Below are 19,489 nucleotides of genomic sequence, written 5' to 3' on the forward strand. Positions count from 1 at the left end.
GTGTGTGTGTGTGTGTGTGTGTGTGTGTCGTAAATGCAGAAGAGAGGAGGAGGAGATCTGCACACAGATGCCAGTGGCTGACCAGGGGGACACTGGCAAGAGCCTCTAAATTAGCCAATACATCACCCAGGGAAAAAAGTCAATATAATCCGACCTGCAATCCATCAACAGCTCATGGCATGGCGGCTACTAATTACTCTAATACTGCAATTTACCTGCCCAATTGGAGCAATAATGCAAATAGTGGCTTTTGTCTCCCCGCACAGAATGGAGGAGGAAGAGGATATAGCCTAGTGCTGCTGGGCTAGAGGGAATTGGATCAATTGATAAGTGTTGTGGATCCTCCGTATGAACACTTTATGGCAAATTGTTCCAATTAGTATCTTGTCTATGTCATGTGAGGAGTTGCTAATGTTGCTAATGTCGCTAATGCCTTTTACAGATATTGTACATTAGAGATGGGCCGTTAAGTCAATGTGCTGATGCAAGTGGTTTTGAGAAAGTCTTTAAGAAAAAAAAAAAGTTTTTGATTCTGGGGAAAAAAGGGGCAAAGCAGATAACTCTTAATGATGTGAACGCTAGCTCCAATACTGCCTCTGAGAAACGGCATAAGTGGGATGAACTTCCAAGAAACATCAGGCGTCATTGATTTGCCTTGATAGGGGACCTGTACACAGTGATGGGATTCTCCAGCCGGATGAGCAGCCTTTCACTGACATCAAGCTGAATACCTGCCGTGAGTATTGGGCCCCTTCTTATAACACCTTAACATTTAAATGCCATCTATCTTGACACTGGAGGTTAATGGGGCTTAGATATTTAAGAGATATATAACCGAATGCTTCTTTTTTTTCTGGCAGCAAAAAAATGGAGCAAGACTCGAGAGTGTCAGGGCTTACACATAAACTACAATATTTGCCCTTTAATGCATGGGGGAAATTTCTTGTTGGTTGTATTCCGAAGGGGCAAATCATTAAGCCAAAGTGAAATTGGAATGTCACCAAAGCATGTGCTAGAAGCCTGTTACATTTTGTAGTGCGCTGATGGATAGCCGGCAGACAGCCGGGGGTTCCCGCCCCAACACGCAGGGCTCTCCAGCACAGGCCAATGCTGAGGCCTTATTGCCATACCGGTGTGGACGCTTATATGCCCCCAATACACTGCTCTCATTATAGGAGCAAATGGGCTAATGCCTTGGCAGGACTGCATCGGGCTCAAGGTGGATAGAAGTAAAGCTCATGAGACAAATAACTAGGGCTCAGACCAACAGCCATGAAGCGATGAAAGAAATAAATAAATTAATGAATAAATGGATGAACAAAAATGTAAAAAATACAGTATATCAAATCTTTTGTGCTGCAGATAACCAAGACCCCAGAAGTGTTGAACAGAAATCTTTCTTCTTAAAGATTATATTTGGTCATACAAAAAAGAAACAACACAGTCATAGAGCGAAACGTGAGCTCTTGGCGCTAAATTGTGGATGGATTTTAATTCTTTTTTCTTCCCTGCCTCAAGCAGGAACCCCCGGTGAGTGCAATCACCTGCGGTTTGATGAGAGGAGTTCAGGAGTGCCTTTCCTTTGTAGTCTAATTAAAATGAAAGCCCAAGCATGAAGACAGGGGGACTTGTTAACACAGGGCCTCACAGTGACTGCCAGCTTTGGGCTTATTAAAAAATAAAGCTCTCTCTCGTTCTCTCTCTCTATGTCTTTCTGTCTATCTGTCTGTCTCTCTCTCTCTTCCTCTCGGTCTTTCTCTCTCCCTCACTTTCCTGTTCTCTCTCTCTCTCACTATCTCTCATTTTCTTGTTCTCTGTCTGTCTATCTCTCTCTTCCTCTCTGTCTCTCTCACATTCCTGTTCTCTCTCCCTCTCTCTCACTCTTGTTCTCTCTGTCTGTCTCTCTCTTTCTCACAGTCTCTCTCACGTTCCTGTTCTCTCTCTCCCTCTCTCTCACTCTTGTTCTCTCTGTCTGTCTCTCTCTTTCTCACAGTCTCTCTCACGTTCCTGTTCTCTCTCTCCCTCTCTCTCACTCTTGTTCTCTCTGTCTGTCTCTCTCTTTCTCACAGTCTCTCTCACGTTCCTGTTCTCTCTGTCTCCCTTTCTTGTTCTGTCTGTCTCTCTCTTGCGGCGCTGACTCAGGGAGTGGAGGTTGATAGTGGATTAAACTTGTGAATGTGCCTGTTGTGGGTTTATCACATCTAGCCCTATTTATTAGCATGTCCCCGGCCTAATGAAACAAACAGACACGTTCCTCCCGGAAACGACGAGTTGTCGTTCCGCATTGGAGCCGCCTCAAAGTGAAGCGCGTAATCGCACAGTGAGTGCCAGAAATAACCTGGAGTAAATCTCACTTCTCTTCTATGGAAGGGTGTGTGTGTGAGTGTGTGTGTGTGTGTGTGTGTGTATATTTGAGTGAGAGTGTGAGAGAGTATGGTGTGTGTGTGTCTGTATGTGTGTGAGAGAGAGAGTATGGTGTGTGTGTGTGTGTGTGTGTGTGCTTGAGACAGATACACAGAGGGGGAGTGGGGGACATGGGGGAGAAGGAGGGGGAACAAAGAGAGATGGACAATCACCGGGTGCTGGCCTCAGGCTTTTTTAATTTGAAGCCCTGTCCACAGGTGACCCTGTGCAAGATGAAGAAAAGGAAAAAAAGAAAGAAAAAAACCTCAGTCGCGTTGGCCTTATTTAATAGCGAAGCCCACTTCTTCCTGGAAGTGGGCTCTGCAGGAGAATTGCCGTCTCTGAAGCGCTGCAGGTTATCAGCTACCGTGAAAAGGAGAATGCGCCCCAACCTGTTGACCCTGCCCCTCCCCACGGCCACCACACACACCTCCCCCCACAGAACAAGTGGCTAATAAATACTCAAAGATAGGGAAGAGGGGGAAAGCCCCCCCCCCCCCCCCCCAGCCCTGGCTCCCCTGACTATTACTTCCCTAGTGAGCGACATAACGGTTCTTTAGGAGAGCCTCTAGTGGGTGAGGAAGGATGCAATTCACTCTTGTCTAGAGATAATTGCACACAAATGGTCAGGAAAAAAGGGGGTGATGTGATTACAAGGGCAAAATACATGCGTAGCCCACAGGTGTTTTTTTTTTTTTTTACCTATAACAAGTCATTATGTGCTTGTCAGTCAGGGAAGGGACGATGACAATGTGCTATTGCTTCCGATCCCAGGATCCCAGGCAAAAAAAAAAAACGTATTAAGTCTTGACAGGTCTCGAGGAGAGCACAGCGGAAATTAAAAGAATGACTGCGTGTGTGTCTGTGGAGGCCGGTGTGTGTATGTGTGTGTGTGTGTGTGTGTGTGTGTGTGTGTGTGTGTGTGTGTGTGGGGGGGGGGGGCTCTGTGTGTGTGTGAGTGAGTGTGTGTGTGTGTGTGTGTGTGTGCGTGTGAGTGTGTGTGTATTTTGCCAAGTGGTCAAGGCAATATTGGCTCACAGCTCAATTTGGTCACCCACACCAGGACAAAGAGAAAGAGCTGGTAATGGCTGACACACAGACAAATAGGAGGAGAATCAAATCATCAAAAGTCTATTTTTTCCCTCCCCACAAGATCTTTGGACAAATACCGCAACACATCCCAGCGTCTGAAATCCAGTTAGTCTCTGAGCAGACATCAGGCGGATGAGACATAGCAAATGTATTCCCTCCACTTTCGAAATCAGAGATCAAAGACGGACTGCTGCTGAAGATAGGGAGCCGAGCTGTCACCTCAGAGAGACGAAGGTGCCATTCAGTGTTGAATAAACCCAGGACCAGTGGCCATGTCAAGGCTGGAGAATGTTCAATTCAGGTTGTGATGGAAAGAAAGATTACCCTGCCCACCCGCCCCCACCCCACCCCACACACACACACACCTTAACCACCACACACACACAAACCCTGCTCGAACCTCCTCCTCACCGTCCTAAAAAACAGAATGACTTAAAGGGCCCCAAGTCAGAATAAGATGGATCTCTGACCATCTCCAAGTTAGAATAAGATGGATCTCTGACCATCTCTGGCCCATCAATTTATGTGTCAAACGGACGATAGCATGTTGGGGCAGAAAATAAATTGCCCCTGACGTCCCATGGCCCATCAGCTTTCTGGCACAGCTCTACACACCACAACACACACAATCCCACAAACACACACAGACACACACAGACACACACAGACACACACACACACACATATAATATTTGCTCAATAGACAATTATGTGTCTCATCACGCCCCTCCCACCTCGTGGTTCCATGCACCCGATGTTTATTCTATCGCCCTGGTGTATGATTAACAACGTGTGTACCCTTCAGGATTGATCAATACTTTCTAAGCCTCTGCATTAACTTTACAGATTAGGCATCCTCCACGATGATAAATTTCATTGATTCCCCCGGAGCTCAAATGTTAAAACTGGCACACACTAACCCAGCCACCCCCCCCCCCACACACACACACACCTCAATCTGCGCTGAAATTAAAACCGAGCTATGCGGCTCTTGGGGGGCCCCGAGCTCAGGAAGCCCATATTATTTATAGCTGGTCTGTCCAACCTTATGCCTGTTACTGCCGATGAATATAGATACAGAAAAAACAGGGTGAGAAGTAAATATTTGTCACCTTGCTGAGGAAGCCAGAGGGGTGGAGGGGTCAGGGGGAGGGTTGCCCTTTGGGCCCAAACACAAATGGGCCGTCACACACACGGACACACCGAAAGACAAACAGACCTCCCCCCTTCACCCTCCGGCACTCTCCAGTTCCCCCTATCTGCCCTTATATACAGTTCACTGGAGGGTGATGAGAGGGAGAGGGGAGGCCGGTGTGTGTGTGTGTGTGTGTGTGTGTGTGTGTGTGTGTGTGTGTGTGTGTGTGTGTGTGTGTGTGTGTGTTGGTGGAGGGCATTCTAGTGCCTCTGCTTTTGGAATTCCATCCAGCGCCAACAATCCTCTGGCATCCCTGGATCGATCCTTAATTGCTGTGACAAATCGGCGATTGATGTAGAAAACAAAACCTATTGTTTTCGCACAGCCGTCTCTTTGTGGCGCGCCAACAATACCCACTTTATCTCTCTGGTGTGCAGCCTCCGTCAAAGGGAGAGGGAAAGAATGAGAGAGAGATAGAGAGAGAGAGAGAGAGAGAAAACACCATTTACATACATAAAAAGGTAAATCGAGAGTGATTTGAAGCGCTCCAAACTTCCAGAGTGCAAATCAATAATAATCAAATGAACAATGACTTTTTAAATGGCGTAGATGCCTTATCGAATTTGATTTGTGTTTGATTTCGCTTTCAGTAATCACATTCAATTACATTAATCAAAGTGGGAACACATAAACAGTTCTTTCACTCTGCAAGAGGACACCGGGATAAAAACGACAAAAATACTAAAAGACAAATCTACAATCGAGGGGCTCTTTTGATAATCACTTGCGTCGAATGTCACAACTTCATTTGCTTGCGTATCTAATTTTAAGCCATGGGTGGCATTGATTAGGGTTAATTAATTAGACGCAGCTTGAAAATGCATTACTGCACTGACATTAATGCACTTAGCGGGAAATGTGTGGCCTGGACATCGTGCTGGAAAGAGACGGGAAAACCAGACTACATTTAGTGATTAGCAGAGAGGGTGGAGAGGTCTCCGATTTAATTGCAAAACCAGACGCTGAATGGATAAGGACTTTAATGATCTCAGAGACAAAAAAGTTGCTTTTTTTGAAGAGATGTCCTTACGAACTCTCCAAGAAGTATTAATGGTACAACTTTCAGCCTCAGTTCAAATGAAACTTTGAGACAAAACTAAGAAGTAGAAAATGAGTACACCGTGGTACAAAAATAAATCTGCACAAAACTAACTAACAACAATAAACAACAAAACTTGCCTTAACATTAACAAGAGCTGCCCTCCAAATTGGGTCACTCAGTTATGGAAAAGTGTGTGTGTGTGTGTGTGTGTGTGTGTGTGTGTGTGTGTGTGTGTGTGTGTGTGTGTGTGTGTGTGTGTGTGTGTTAGTGCTGGACATATTCAGAAGCAATACTGACAGATGACCGCAATAACAGCAGATCACTAGCAGGCTGTTGACTTAAAGCCATCTCCTGAGCACGATGTGTGCGAGTGCCGAAGCACAGTACTGTTTGTGCTCCATTACCCCATGCAAATGGTGTTGTTCTTTCATCAATAAACTGCGGAAGCTGGGCTTAGCGTTTGTTCTCTCAAAGGACCGCCCCAAACAGGTGCGGCCGCTGCCGTAGTATTAAACAAAGACAACCTTGTTTTTTCCATTGTGTGTGTCGTACGGTACGGATTAGATCTTTAATTGCAACAGGAGTCTGCTGTTTGCGCAGAGACTGCTTCCTCCCTCGGCTACCAAACTTCTTAATGTCAGTGAGGAGAGGGGGTGTTCTGCTGAGTGCCACCACAGCCGCCACCACCACCACTGCTGCTCCTATCTCTTCGGCTCCAGCAGCTTTCCTATAAAAATCAGCCGTTAAACCCTCTGGAGCAGAACGGCCGCTTTATCTGTGGCCCTGGCAATAATGTGGCGAGAGGGGAAGAAAGGCTACACAAGCCAGCCGAAAATTGAACCTCCACATTCCGCAGCACGGAAGTCCTTTATCATTAGCCATGACTAGAGAGAGGGAAAAATAAAGCGAAACATAACTAACTACGTTTAAGAGCAATGTAAATGGGAAGTCTTCAGGCGAGGTTGACGAGGCACTCCTATGACAAGCAAAGGAGAACTCATAAGGTCAGTGAAGCTCTGGCCGCTCTGAGGGTCATATCCATTCGTGCCTGAGGTCGTATTATTGCGGCAGCCAAGGCTGTGGGTGTGAGAGAGATATGGGAAGTTGTAAAGATGCTGCGGCGATAAGATCACAGACTTTAAACAACGTAAGACCAATGACGGCCAAGTGCCCAACCAGCAATTACTGGAGGGCCGTGCATGTTATTACCCAAGATGAATAGGGAGAGCCGTCAGTCACTGCGCTGTCAAGAAGGGTAAAGATAAGGAAGGAGACAGTGGGAGGGGTTGATATTAGTGCATCCAGAATAGAGCAATCTGGGAAATGAAGAATGAAGACTGGTTCAGCATGTCCATCCTACATTGTTTCTTTTGTTTCTCAAATCCACAAACCTTGATAAATGAGGTTAATCCACTTTCTGAATATAGATGTATCAGAATCCATCCTCCATGAACCTATCCTGGGAAGAGAAGGATTTCACAAAACAACCTCTCGAAGATGGTACTACTGTATGTCTATGGTAACTCATGTAGGCATAATGTGCTTAAAAAGATGGGGGTGAGTATACAGATGGTATTTTTCCCTTAATTGACCTGTATTACAAACCACATTCTTATGCACTAATGGTCAGGCTTCTGTCAGCCATGCTTCTCTCTCTCTTTCTCTCTCTCTCTCTCTCTCTGACACTGACTCTTGGAGGTTCACTCTCGCAGCAGGGCCAGTAGTAGTGTGTGCGAATGGATGGAGCCAGAATGCTGGAATGGGCTCCGAGGACAGCTGGCTTTTGACAAGAAAAAAAACAAAAGGCATTAATAATGCCGCTATTTGGCTCATTTGCTTCTCCATTAGGCCAGGACCCGGCAATCCTCACAACCGCACTCGCCTGAGGCAGACCGCTATCGACGCCAACCACTCTGTGGAAGGTGAGGGGGTGGGGGTGGGGGTGGGGGGTGTACACTGTCCAGCCGCAGCCACCCCCACACTTTTACCCATAATTCAATTTCCCATCGAACCGCATAACGAGGAATAGAAAAGGAAGACAGCGAGGAAGGGAAGGAAGGCCGGAGCTGTGAAATCCAATATCATTTATTTTTAATTGCAGTTTTTTCGGCTTTGAGTGAAGGGCTCCCTACAGACTTGGCACACAGAGAGCACCACACCAGCCACCAGGGCTTTCTAATGGGCTTTGGCCCATAAACCTCTGAAGGCTACGACATTACATTTAGCTAATGGTGCGTACATTACTTAACAGGGGAAGATATACAGACCTCCCTCACACATTCAAATTCAAAGAGACCCCCTCTCTCTCTCTCTCTGTGTGTGTGTGTGTGTGTGTGTGATGTGGGGTGGGGATAGGGGGGAAATAAGAAGACTTTTAAGAGGAGTGATAAGCTGACTCTGAGAAAGTGGGGGGAGAAACTGCGCTGATGAAGACGAGTGACTTCCGCTCTTCATCTCGCTGTCAAATCTGCTGAGGGGTTCACAGCTTGGCAGAGCGGGCCCGAGGAAGCTCATTCATTGAGCTCGGGGGCTCTGATGTCGATTGATAAGCTTTTAATAAGACACGCGGTGGTAGCGGCTCCGCTTAAAGAGGACTCTAAAAAAAAAAAAAAAAAGAGAGAGAAATAAAAAAAAAAACGGGACCAGCCCAGGAAGATCTTTCATCACCTGCTGGCACCTGCCCGCACCTCATAAATAATCACGCTCCTGTGCACACACAGGTATCTATAGTGTCAACTCAGGAGTCTCACCTCCTCTGGGATGTCGCTGAAGCTCTGGAGCCAATGGAAGCACGCACGCACACACACACACACACACACACACACACACACACACACACACACACACACACACACACACACACACACACACACACACACACACACATATATATATATATATATATATATATATATATATATATACACCTTCCTGTCTCTCTTTTATATCAGCTTTCCTTTAAAACCAAGATGGCTGTTGCCCGGTCAGAGATGCACATATGGGGCTGTTCGCTACAGCAATTTAAACTGTCTGATACCTTGTCATGAAAGGCAGGCACACACACACACAAACACACATACACACACACAGCAATAGCACCTGCATAGCAATTACAGCTGCCACACGCACCTGGCCTAAGCGCTGAATCGGTAATACACTACACGCCATCTGTTAATTACCCTGCTGAAATAATCCAATCACTCAAATCTCCATTTTCTCCCCTCACGCGTAGCGGTGAGTTGGCATCAGCTTACATAAATGCTTTCGAAACAGTCGCCTCAAATTAATCCTGATCTTGTTCCTTTTGTTTCTGGCGGAACATGATATGACTATGATGCTGATGATTGGGATACAACTCAATGATGCGAGTGACATCTGCATCCTTTGGTGCCGTTTCCTTCCTCCTCTCCGAGAACAATATGTTGAAAACAAAACCATTACAGTCTTGGTGACGGCTTCTCTCCACCATCCTTTGGGTTAACCTGAGCTCCCTCAAATAATGTACAGTTGACAAATGACTGTGACCGTAGAAACCGTGGGATGTAAAGAAAGAGACACACAAACAAAAGACCAGATAATTTTTTTCCCCCCTCTTCTACTGGCTCACTTTTTAAGTCATTGTGTGTGTGTGTTTTTTTTTTTTTTTTTTAAGTGGAGCCAACCTGCTCTGCTGGACTCTCTTAGTGTGAAATACAGGATTATGTTAAGCCCACCACATCATCATATGTTTTCCCCCCAAAAGCTCTCTCTTTCTAACTCAGTCCCTAACAGCATACAACGGACAAAAACAACAGCCAGCATGAAGCCCAGATTTTAATGCTCTGGAATCCAGGCTGTTTGTGTTTTTGTGGATGAGACTCTAAAAAGGCGGTTGCATGCAGAGTTTAGAATGGATGTGGACATCCTGGAACTTCAAGATTAAACGGCTTATGGATGTCAATTTTTCCACGAATTGAACATTCCAAAACAGACTGAAAACTGCCAGAAAAATCGTTACAAAAAGATACAGATATGGAGATGTTTTTGCCAGTCGCTGTAAATATTGCAATCCACCCTTCCCTCCTTTGATATGTCACCAGCCATAAAAACAATCCTCAGAGCAGGTGGTCTAAAAAGTATACCCCATCAGCTCCCTTCCCACTGGCCACCATTCCATCAGTCCTCAAGCCAACCACCTCATAGTACAGGAAACAGAGCCCTCAAAAGTTGAGGTACCTATACACTATCCCAGCCACCTGATTATGGCGCTGCTTGTATGCCTTGGCTGCCAGCATCTTGGAATCTCATTATTTCCAAAGATACATGTGACAAAGCAAATAATGTCATTTTTGCAGAATCCAAAATTTTCACAATTTCTGGTTTTGGGGAGGGTTGAAATACCATCCAAAAAAAACTAGTTGTGCAGTAAAATATTTTTATACAGCAATCCATTTCATAAACTAGACATATAAAAGATATTAAAAAAAACATGGCTGTGTTTTGTTCTACCTCGGGTGGAGGCATCTCAAAAACGAAGGCCTTTTTGGGGCTTTGTTTCCTGTACTCTCATCTCCAAGCATCAGTAATGACCAGCTCTGCCCATTCACAGCCTCAACTCCGGCCATGGCAGCTACTCCCTAATAAAGACAGGCTCCTTTGCCATAAATCACAGGAGAGCGGGTGGGATGGAGGAGGGGAGGGGAGGGGGGGGGGTGCGTCAGCAGGCTCCAGTCCCACATGCAGATGCAACAGGCAGGGCAGCCCCTGTCAGGCAGGGGCCCATCTCATCTCCAGGACTCCCCCAGCTCTGGCTGGCAAGAGCCTCCTCTGCTGCCATAAAGCTGTCTGCAGATAATGTCAGGTGAGAAAATAGAGTGTGTGCCTGGCTGCCCCATACCTCCACCCACAGACACACACTCACACACAAATGTGTAGACCTATGAAGGGCACACACACAGACCACAACCACACAGGTGTATTTGAGCCTTCTCTCTCTCTCACACACTCACACACACACTCACACACACACACACTCACACAGAAACACACACACACACAGACACACACACAGACACACACCTACAGTAATGAGGTCTGCTGAGGTGGACAAGCTGCCAGCTGCTTTCAACCCTTAGCCTCACACTGTGCTTGAGCCAAAGGGTTGAGCTGGTGTAGCGCAGTCCACAGGCAGCAAGTTGGCCTACACTCCAAAACTACATGCAGGCCAATCAGAGGATGTGTATCTGGTCAGCGGCCATTAAAATGCAATACTAAACCTATGTGCTGAATCACCCTTTCAATTCAATGGAACTTCCTACAGCATTCTGAGGAACTGTATAATAAATGTTTATTCTTATCATACTACACTGTACATGCAGATGAGACATGGCTGAGATGAGATTAGATGAGATAAGATTAGATGAGATGAGATTAGATGAGATAAAATGAGATGAGATGAGATGCATCAACAGAGGTGCAGATCAACACCAGCCATTTTGTGCCTGCGTGAACACCTCTGTTCGTCTGTGTCTCTACCAGTAGCTCTGGGCTTTTAAAGGGTGCAGAGTCCTAGCTCCGTCTCCACACCTGATTTCTTGTTATCACCCCTTAATCCAGCCTCGGCGTTATGAAAATGACACTGTCCCGACACAGGTGGGAAAGTAGGTGAGGCGAGGAGAGGACAGGAACGAGTGACAAAAGAAAATAAATGAAAAGAGTGTGTCTACCCAAGGGACGAATAGACGGAGGGAAGAAAAACTAATTCTCGCTATTCCCAACGGGAGAGTGAAACAGTGAACATCGCTCGAGTCTCATATCAATTACCTACACACTTACGACAGCAGCAGAAAATTGTATTCGGGGGTTGGATGGCCCATCATGTTACCCATCCACCCCCACACACACCCCCCCCCCAAAAAAAAAATGATCCACTTTTCAATTAACGAAGTCACAGACAGATTCTGTATTGCTCTCTTCACATAAATGTGATATGTGCATGGCACATCTTTTTTCTCTCTCTCCTGCACTACACAACTGTTGGGGATCCAATTTGGTCCATAGTCAATGATGTTTCGAGTGAAACCATTTCAGTGTCGCCTGCTACATTACCCAGGCAGGAAATCACAGCGGAGAATGGGACCGCCGCGCTGGAAGAAAAGGGGAAATTGCTGTTAAAAGATAATTGTGTCGCACAAAGCCTCCGCTGTTTAAAAGCTTCCATTTGAGTGTAGGTGTTGTACATTAACCTTCTGGAGTTGAGGAGCATGGGTGTGAGATGTACTGTGTATTAAAATAATAGGCTGAGGTGTGTGTGTGTGTGTGTGTGTGTGTGTGTGTGTGTGTGTGTGCGCATCTGTGTGTAAGGCAGTGCTGACTGAAAACTACTGTCTTACCCACTGCCTCACTGCTTGACATTCTGTGCATATAAATTTGTGTCCTGGTGCTGCACCCCTATTATTGCGTGAACTTTACGGCCTAGGAAGTTAACCTCTGGGAATGTACATGATTATTGGCTAAACTAAATACACCTCAAGCCTCATGTCCAACATGCACACTCTCAGGAGATGGAAATGTGTACTGTAGGTGTGTGTGTGTGTGTGTGTGTGTGTGCGTGCATGTGTGTGTGTGTGTGGTTAAGGGCGAAAGAGGAGTAGTTCTGCGGTGGAGCAGGATGTAGTTGTGCGGCCATTAGGCATGAAATATAAATGCCATCCTGACAGCAGCCTCCCCCCATTTACACAGGGCCGCTCCCATAACCGTCCTGTACCTCCAGCTCGTCGCTACCACTGCTGGGCCACAAATCAGCCACCGCGCCGACCGGCCGAGCAGATAAATCCTCTCCGAAGACACAGGGACGCAGATTACTGCCATCACAAAATGCAAACATTAGGAAGGCCGCCGCCTGCAAGTCATCTTTTATTTATGTCTGACGGCGGGCCGACGTATGCCCCACAGAAGGCACTCCGCATCATAAGGTGCAGGAGGGGGAAAAAAGACATTCTTATAGAGGACTAATCTGGCATTGTGCTATCGCTCTTTTAGCCGAGGCCCTTTTCACTGGTCTCGTTCAGTCCTATTCAGCAACATCATTGGTATTGCTCCTTTTAAAACCCCTCCTTGACATCATATGCTGATGCACAAGGGCAAGGACATTCCATCTGTACACAGCCATAATAAGCATGTGCCAAAAGGATGGGAGGGTTGTGCATTAAATGTCGTCTAATAGAAATGCAAAAAGGGCAAAAGAAAAAGAGAAGAGCGAGAGAGAGAGAGAGAGAGAGAGAGAGAGAGTGAGAGTGAGCGAGCGAGAAAGAGATTGAGCAAAAGAAAAGAGCAGAAGCAACGTGATGTAGAAGACGGTAAACAGGTTGGAGCACCGGAGCTCAAAGTGCATGCGTCCTCAGCCCCTCGGCCTCGTTTTTGTAATTCAAATTGTGGCGTCTGCAAAGGCACAGATAAGGCAAAGTGGGGAGCCGACGCAGACCTTCCGATTGGAGCACACAGGTGGATTATGTGTAATGAAGGCAGCGGGAATAAATATCATTAGGGTCCTGTGGAATCCATCAGAACACAAGGCTAATAAACAAAGAGCGTTTGAACAACGACTGACGGACGCAGCGAGCGGGGACAAATTCTAGCATTTCCACTCGGAAAACATTAAATTGATATTAAATAAACAGAACAATAAAAATGCATGACAATAACAATTTGGGGTAGAATTTGTTTCCGAGACTGTATTTACAGGTTGTCCTGCACGACTTGTTCAAGGTTAAGGAGATGTCAAACAAACTCATTTATGGAGGGAAATTGCAGATTTAAACGCGCAAGATGGAAAACTGCAGGATGGACTGCATGTCCCCCCCCCGATAAGTATTCAGTTCTTGGCAGGGTGCTCAAAAGCATTAACTGATAATACGACACAGAAACACTCAACAAGCAAATTGCCCCAACAGGATGTGAAGTACAGTGGACGCTCCAAACGCAGCTGAATGACATTTGGAAGACATTTTGTGTTTGGCATTCCAGTCAAACACCACTAGATTCACAGGTAGCGGCAAGGAATCGGTGCAGTAGTTCTGAGGTAACCCAAGGGATCACGCTCTTTTTCCTCTTTCTTTTTGACATTTAAGAGATGAACGAACAAAGAAGGGGGTTGGGTTGGCTGGATGGGTAGCTACAGTCGATCTCCCAAATCTTCCTCGCAAGTCATTTACATTTAAATAACATTTTCCTCACACATACCGCTGCCCGTAAATCCTGTGACTTCATGATGTTTGTCGGAGGGATCTGCCGCCCTCCCGCCAAACAGCTCATTGTTTATGCTGCCATGTGCACTGGGCTAACAGTAAAACAAACATTAATCACGGGTGCCTTTATCTCTTCTCCTGGACTGGCTCCCTACTGAGGCTGCGTTCGGTCCCGGAGTCGAAACTGGTCTCCGAAGGCCCCACACACCTGCTTGCCCTACTAATGGCCCACATGTGGTGCAAGGAGCTCTATAATGGGAGAGAAGTCGCTTCGGTCAGCCTGGAGGGCCTTTGGGGAAATAGTGGGCGACTACTGCTCTCAGCTCGATGGGTGGTCATGCCCGCCGTGTCTGCTGGAAACATGGTGCACTCCAAAACAATGTGTCAAAGGCATGAAGAGGTTCTAGGAAAGCATTCTTTGCTATTTGACCTCACCTGATATGCCTATCCCTCAATGGTAATGGAGGCCAGGAAGAACTGTTATGACTCTACATGTCCCATCATTATTAACTGCATACCTGAGTGTAGATACAGATAGGAGTCTAGTGTTAGTATCCTTGCTCTCATGCTACAAACAACTACAAAAAAGTGCTTATGAGGAACATTTCTCTCTGACAACATAACTCATCACTTAGTCATATTTCCCCATGAATCTTTGACCAAATCGTTCAGTAGGGCTTGAGCAAACATAGCCTGGGCCACATTCATTTAGGAAAATCTCTCTCAACCACTTACTCCATGAAAGCCAATATGCAGCAGAGTAGCTCTAATGGAAGACAAACCCTTCTAATCATATCTAAAATAAATATAATTTTTCTGATTAACTCAATTACTGTTTCTGTTCTCCTAAATTGACTCAGATTATAAGAACAATTGACACTGTGTGTAAAATCTGTGTGTGTGTGTGTGTGTGACTTGGTTGCTCATGCTTAAAAATAAATGCTAGCAAAATGTGGTGACATTAGCTGGTCCCCTCTCAGGTTTAAGGGGGCTGCGCCAGGGTCGCGAGTTGATTGGTGGTTGAGCCTAGAAGAGCTCTCCATCTCCAAGACGATGGTGAAAGGGCACCCACTTCAATTTAAAGAGGGCTACAGGTAAGCCCCTGTGCTCTGATGAATTAATCTAATGCCACTCCACTCTGCAGACAGAAATAAACACAATCATGGGGCCGACCCTGTCACCACCGGTTGGAGATAGTGCCGGTAGTGCTGCCAAATGCGACAAAGACGCTGCCAGAGCGTTCAAAAGTGACTCACCAAAATACACATTAGCACCACCTCCACGTCTTTCTGCACTGTTGGTACTTACAGTGTCATGAGATGGGAGTTATGAGACATGACAAATCGTGAGTTGTGCCTTGCGAAAATCTAATGTGTTCCAAAAATAATCACTTAGTTCCCCGCATCATTTTTACAATATAAATGGATTGTTCTTGAACCAGCCATGTTAATTGTGCTGAGGACGCATCGCACACGGTCATATGTCAAAGCTACGAAGGTCGCACGGTGTGTATCACTGCCAGAGAGATGCTCGTAACGGTTGCCAACGACACATTATCAAAGTGACGGAACAGACCTGGGGGAGGTGAGGTTGAGGAGAACAATAAATAAAAGCCACCAGACGGACACAAGGGAAGCTAGCTCAAGGTTCGGGACGGGACTCATACAACCAGGGCTTTCAATTACAGCTTGAGGTGGCTGAAGGGCAGAGAACACAGGAAAGAGAGCACACAAGAGGCCCACATCTCCTCTAGTCTCTTAGTCCTCACACAAACACTTGTACACCCCCACACAAATATATATGTCCATGGTGAGGAAAACTCATTCTCCCTCAGGATTTCAGGGACACAGTGAAAAGCTACTGGCATTCGTTCCAAGGTTTAAACGCATACATTTTGGAAATGGCTCATTATATCTATAGAGAAAAACCTACAGAAAAGGAGAGTGGAGAGCCCACATAATCCATCTTAATTGATATGAGGACTTGGCCGAAAACTAGCACACAGTGCAGGCAGTGGGTGGACATATTGGATAAATTCCTTCATTTAGTAAATGTTCTCATTTATCACACTGAGGTGAAATACTCCTCCTTGTTGTACACACTAAGCAGTTTTTTTTTTTTTTACTTTTTTGCATCATTGTATCCGAAACACAATGCAAACACAATGATAATTAATAATAATCCTCCATGCGGAAAACAACATAACAAAACAAACAAAAAACAAAGTGCCAAGGGAAATAGGTTGGAGGGGGGGGGGGGGGTGGAGTCGGTGTAGCAAACTTATATATTCCCCTGAGCATCAAGAAAGTAACTGTTTAATGGAGATTAAAATGATGAACTGAAATGAAAAACAAACTTACACAGGGAGCGAGAGAGAGAAAGAAAAAGGAAAGGCATAGGCAAACAGCAAGTAAAACCACCCACCAACAGTTTTTTCTATTTGGGGGCAACATAATGTACATAGGCATAAAATAATTACTATTTCTTTCAGGTGTACACAAAATAACTAATTGATGAAGATATCATACCTTGAAAGAAATACAAAAAGAGAGAAAAGAAAAGTGAGAAAAAGAAAGAATTAAAAAATGATGACCTTTTCCTAAAGCTAATCAATCTCTTGACTACAGTGCATGAGAACAGGATATGACCTCCCTTGCTCCATGTAAGTAATACATACATGTGTGTGTGTGTGTGTGTGTGTGTGTGGGGGGGGGTGTGTTTTCCATGTGCCAGTTGTCAGAGTGTCGTAAAAAGTCTTGTTTCTGATTCATCATCATCCAGACTTAAACCCAATTTCCCCTACTCCCGTGTCGGGAGACCGCGAGATTGAGAGTATGAGAGAGTGAAAGAGACCGTTGAGAGAGAAAGAGAGAGAGAGGGGAAAGGAGGGGGGACGGGAAGGTAATGCCAGCTCTATGCCATAGGAGGCCTTTGTGAAGATCGCCCGAGGGGAGGAAAGTAATCTAGCGTCTCCCTGTCCCGATTCTCTTCACCACAGGAGAGTCCTGTACATTATCAACTCATTTGGTAGTATAACAGGGCATTTCCCCCTTGCACCAGCAGAATATTTTCTTCAAAGCACAGAAGTGTCAATATTTCAACAGGGTCGCTAATACATGCATGTGCAGGATGCCAATACACACTGCTAATTGGAGCGCTGCCAGTGCAAGTGACACACAGGCATGGATATAATCGTTATTATTTCATTAAAGACTGGTCCATTTCTACGGGGTTTGTTTTCAATCAAATTTGGAATTAATCCATCCATATAGATGTACCAAGGTAGTATTGTAGGAATATACTGTATATGTATAAGGATTAGCTTAATCTTCTGAAAAGCACACTTCTGTTTGTTCCATCAAAAATGTAATAGACTAGTGGAGTAGTCCGTGGAAGAACTGCCTTGTGAGGATACATACATTCTGTCATTTTAGTGGATTTTACTTGCTCTATGAAACCAAGGTAAAAAGAATATGCATTTTAACTGATAACCCAAGGCAAGATCTAGTTAATTATCAAAACAATGATTCATAGTGGCTTTATTTATATTCACATGTAATTCCGACAAGGTAGTAACATTTTCAAACCTCCTATCCAAAAACCACAAAGCGAAAATGGCAATGAGACAGAGAGAGAAAGAGAGCGCAAAAAAATCCCCACAAAATCACTTATTGATGCAAATTTAAATTGCTTTCAGAGTTATCCATTTGAAAGCAGGCTTCCCTTTGAAGAGATATGAACTGCCAGACTCTGCAAGCAACAGTCAAAAAATCATTACTAGATAAAGTGAGCTTCGTAATACTATTTCTAGCTGTGGGGGACTGATCAAAACCAATAATCCTTGACTGAGAATTGATAAGTTGATGCACTGTGGAGTGTAAGAGGGGGGGTTACACAGCTGGAAGGGGTGGGAGGAAGTATTGTTGTGGTTGGTAGGAACATTAAGATGGTGTGTGTGTGTGTGTGTGTGTGTGTGTGTGGGGAGGGGTCTCGGGACTAATAGCTCTATTTGCACCTGGGAGAAAAAGAATCAAACAGCCGAGTGCCTCACGCAAACCCACATGCTGGTATGAGCATGTTTGTCAAGAGACTTGACCCTGCGGCAAATGGATGCCGGCAATTAGCGGCAGAGGAGCGCTTCAGCCCTCTCCCACCCTTTTGCTGGCGTATCATCGAGGTCCTGTAGGAATAGCGTGGTGCGTCTCGAGGGCCACGGCGAGGTTGAACTGTTGACCGCACCTTTAACTCGGCCGTTCTATTTGTAAGCAAGCTCACTTGGCCGCCTCAACACTTAAATTGAAATTGCTTAGGTATGAGGTAAAAAAAAAGAAAAGAAATCCATTACAAATGTGCACACATGGACGAGGTCATCCAGCGAGCAGCTTGTTTTGTGTAATCAGCACTACTGCGTGCCTCTCCACCCCTCTCCAATGGCGGCATTCACTTCGATAATTACCATGCTTGCCTGTAAAGAACCTAAGCATTACAGAAACGCAAGAAACAGTGTTGTTAGCAGCTAGGACACAACCCCAATGTAACCTCCCCTGTGAAGGGAGTCAAACAGAGAGCCAACATGAGGGCCAGAACAACATCTGTTGGCCACGATGCCTCATTCCCTTCTAAATCTACAAGCTTTTCCAGACTAAACCCCTTGAAAAATCACTTGATGTGTCAGGAGGAAGATAAAAAGAAGCTGAGAAATGTATCCAAAAAGGTTCAAAGAAAGCGGTTGCAGAAGAGACAAGGTGCCATTTGAAGTGTGCGAGTAGTTTAATTGCTTTCTGAGGCCAGTTCTATCGAGATTACCACTCGGTCCTCAACAGCGGCTTTAAACATCGGAACATGTTTGGATACGCAAGACCATTAAGCCCGGTGAGGTCCATTACAGATGGCAGGAGGCATTTGTCGGGGGCTAGGGGGGTAAGCATAGAGAGACAGAAAGAGAGTGAGAGAGAGAGAGAGAGAGAAAGAAAGAAAGAAAGAAAGAAAGAGAGAGTGAGAGAAGGAGGATGAGGTGGTGTTTGAAAAAACGCAAGTCTGCGGGCAAATCAAAAGCAGCCCAGCAGAGGCATTAACCGCTTTAATTTTCTCGGCCTGTCATGCAGGAAAGCGATTCAGTGGCGGAGGGCCCCAGATTAACATCCCCAACAACTTCCTCTCTCTGCTCAACACGTTTCCTGACTCGGAAAGAGGCTGATCCTTTTCAGCACAGAGAGAGAGAGAGAGAGAGAGAGAGAGAGAGAGAGAGAGAGAGAGAGAGAGAGAGAGAGAGAGAGAGAGAGAGAAATACACCCCCCCCCCCCCCCCCCCCCGAGCCCCTCGTCGGTAAACTTGGGCTAAGTGAGTGCCCGGTTCTGCTCGCCTCATCCCTTGCATTTCAAGCCCATGAGAGGGGGCTGCTGCTTGCTGTCCACAAGGGAACAGTAGTGGGTAGTGGAGGGAGGGTGTCTGAAGGGAGAAACGAGGGAAAAACTCTTCAAGTTGTGTCTTTCGGTAGGATACCAATTGACGGAAATGAGAGAAAAGACATGG

At 45.7% G+C, this 19,489-nt stretch overlaps 1 protein-coding gene across 3 annotated transcripts in view; it reads right to left on the reverse strand.

Moving 5' to 3' along the window:
* The window catches only part of ptprk (protein tyrosine phosphatase receptor type K), a 132,634-nt gene that overhangs the window by 43,182 nt on the left and 69,963 nt on the right, over nt 1–19,489 (reverse strand). The window lies entirely within an intron of this gene.

This window comes from Alosa pseudoharengus, unplaced genomic scaffold (assembly GCF_046254945.1).
Source record: "Alosa pseudoharengus isolate Yale_2024_CS ecotype anadromous, Long Island Sound unplaced genomic scaffold, YU_APseudo_1.1 YU_APseudo_1.1_scf_7, whole genome shotgun sequence".
Classification (NCBI taxonomy): domain Eukaryota; kingdom Metazoa; phylum Chordata; class Actinopteri; order Clupeiformes; family Clupeidae; genus Alosa; species Alosa pseudoharengus.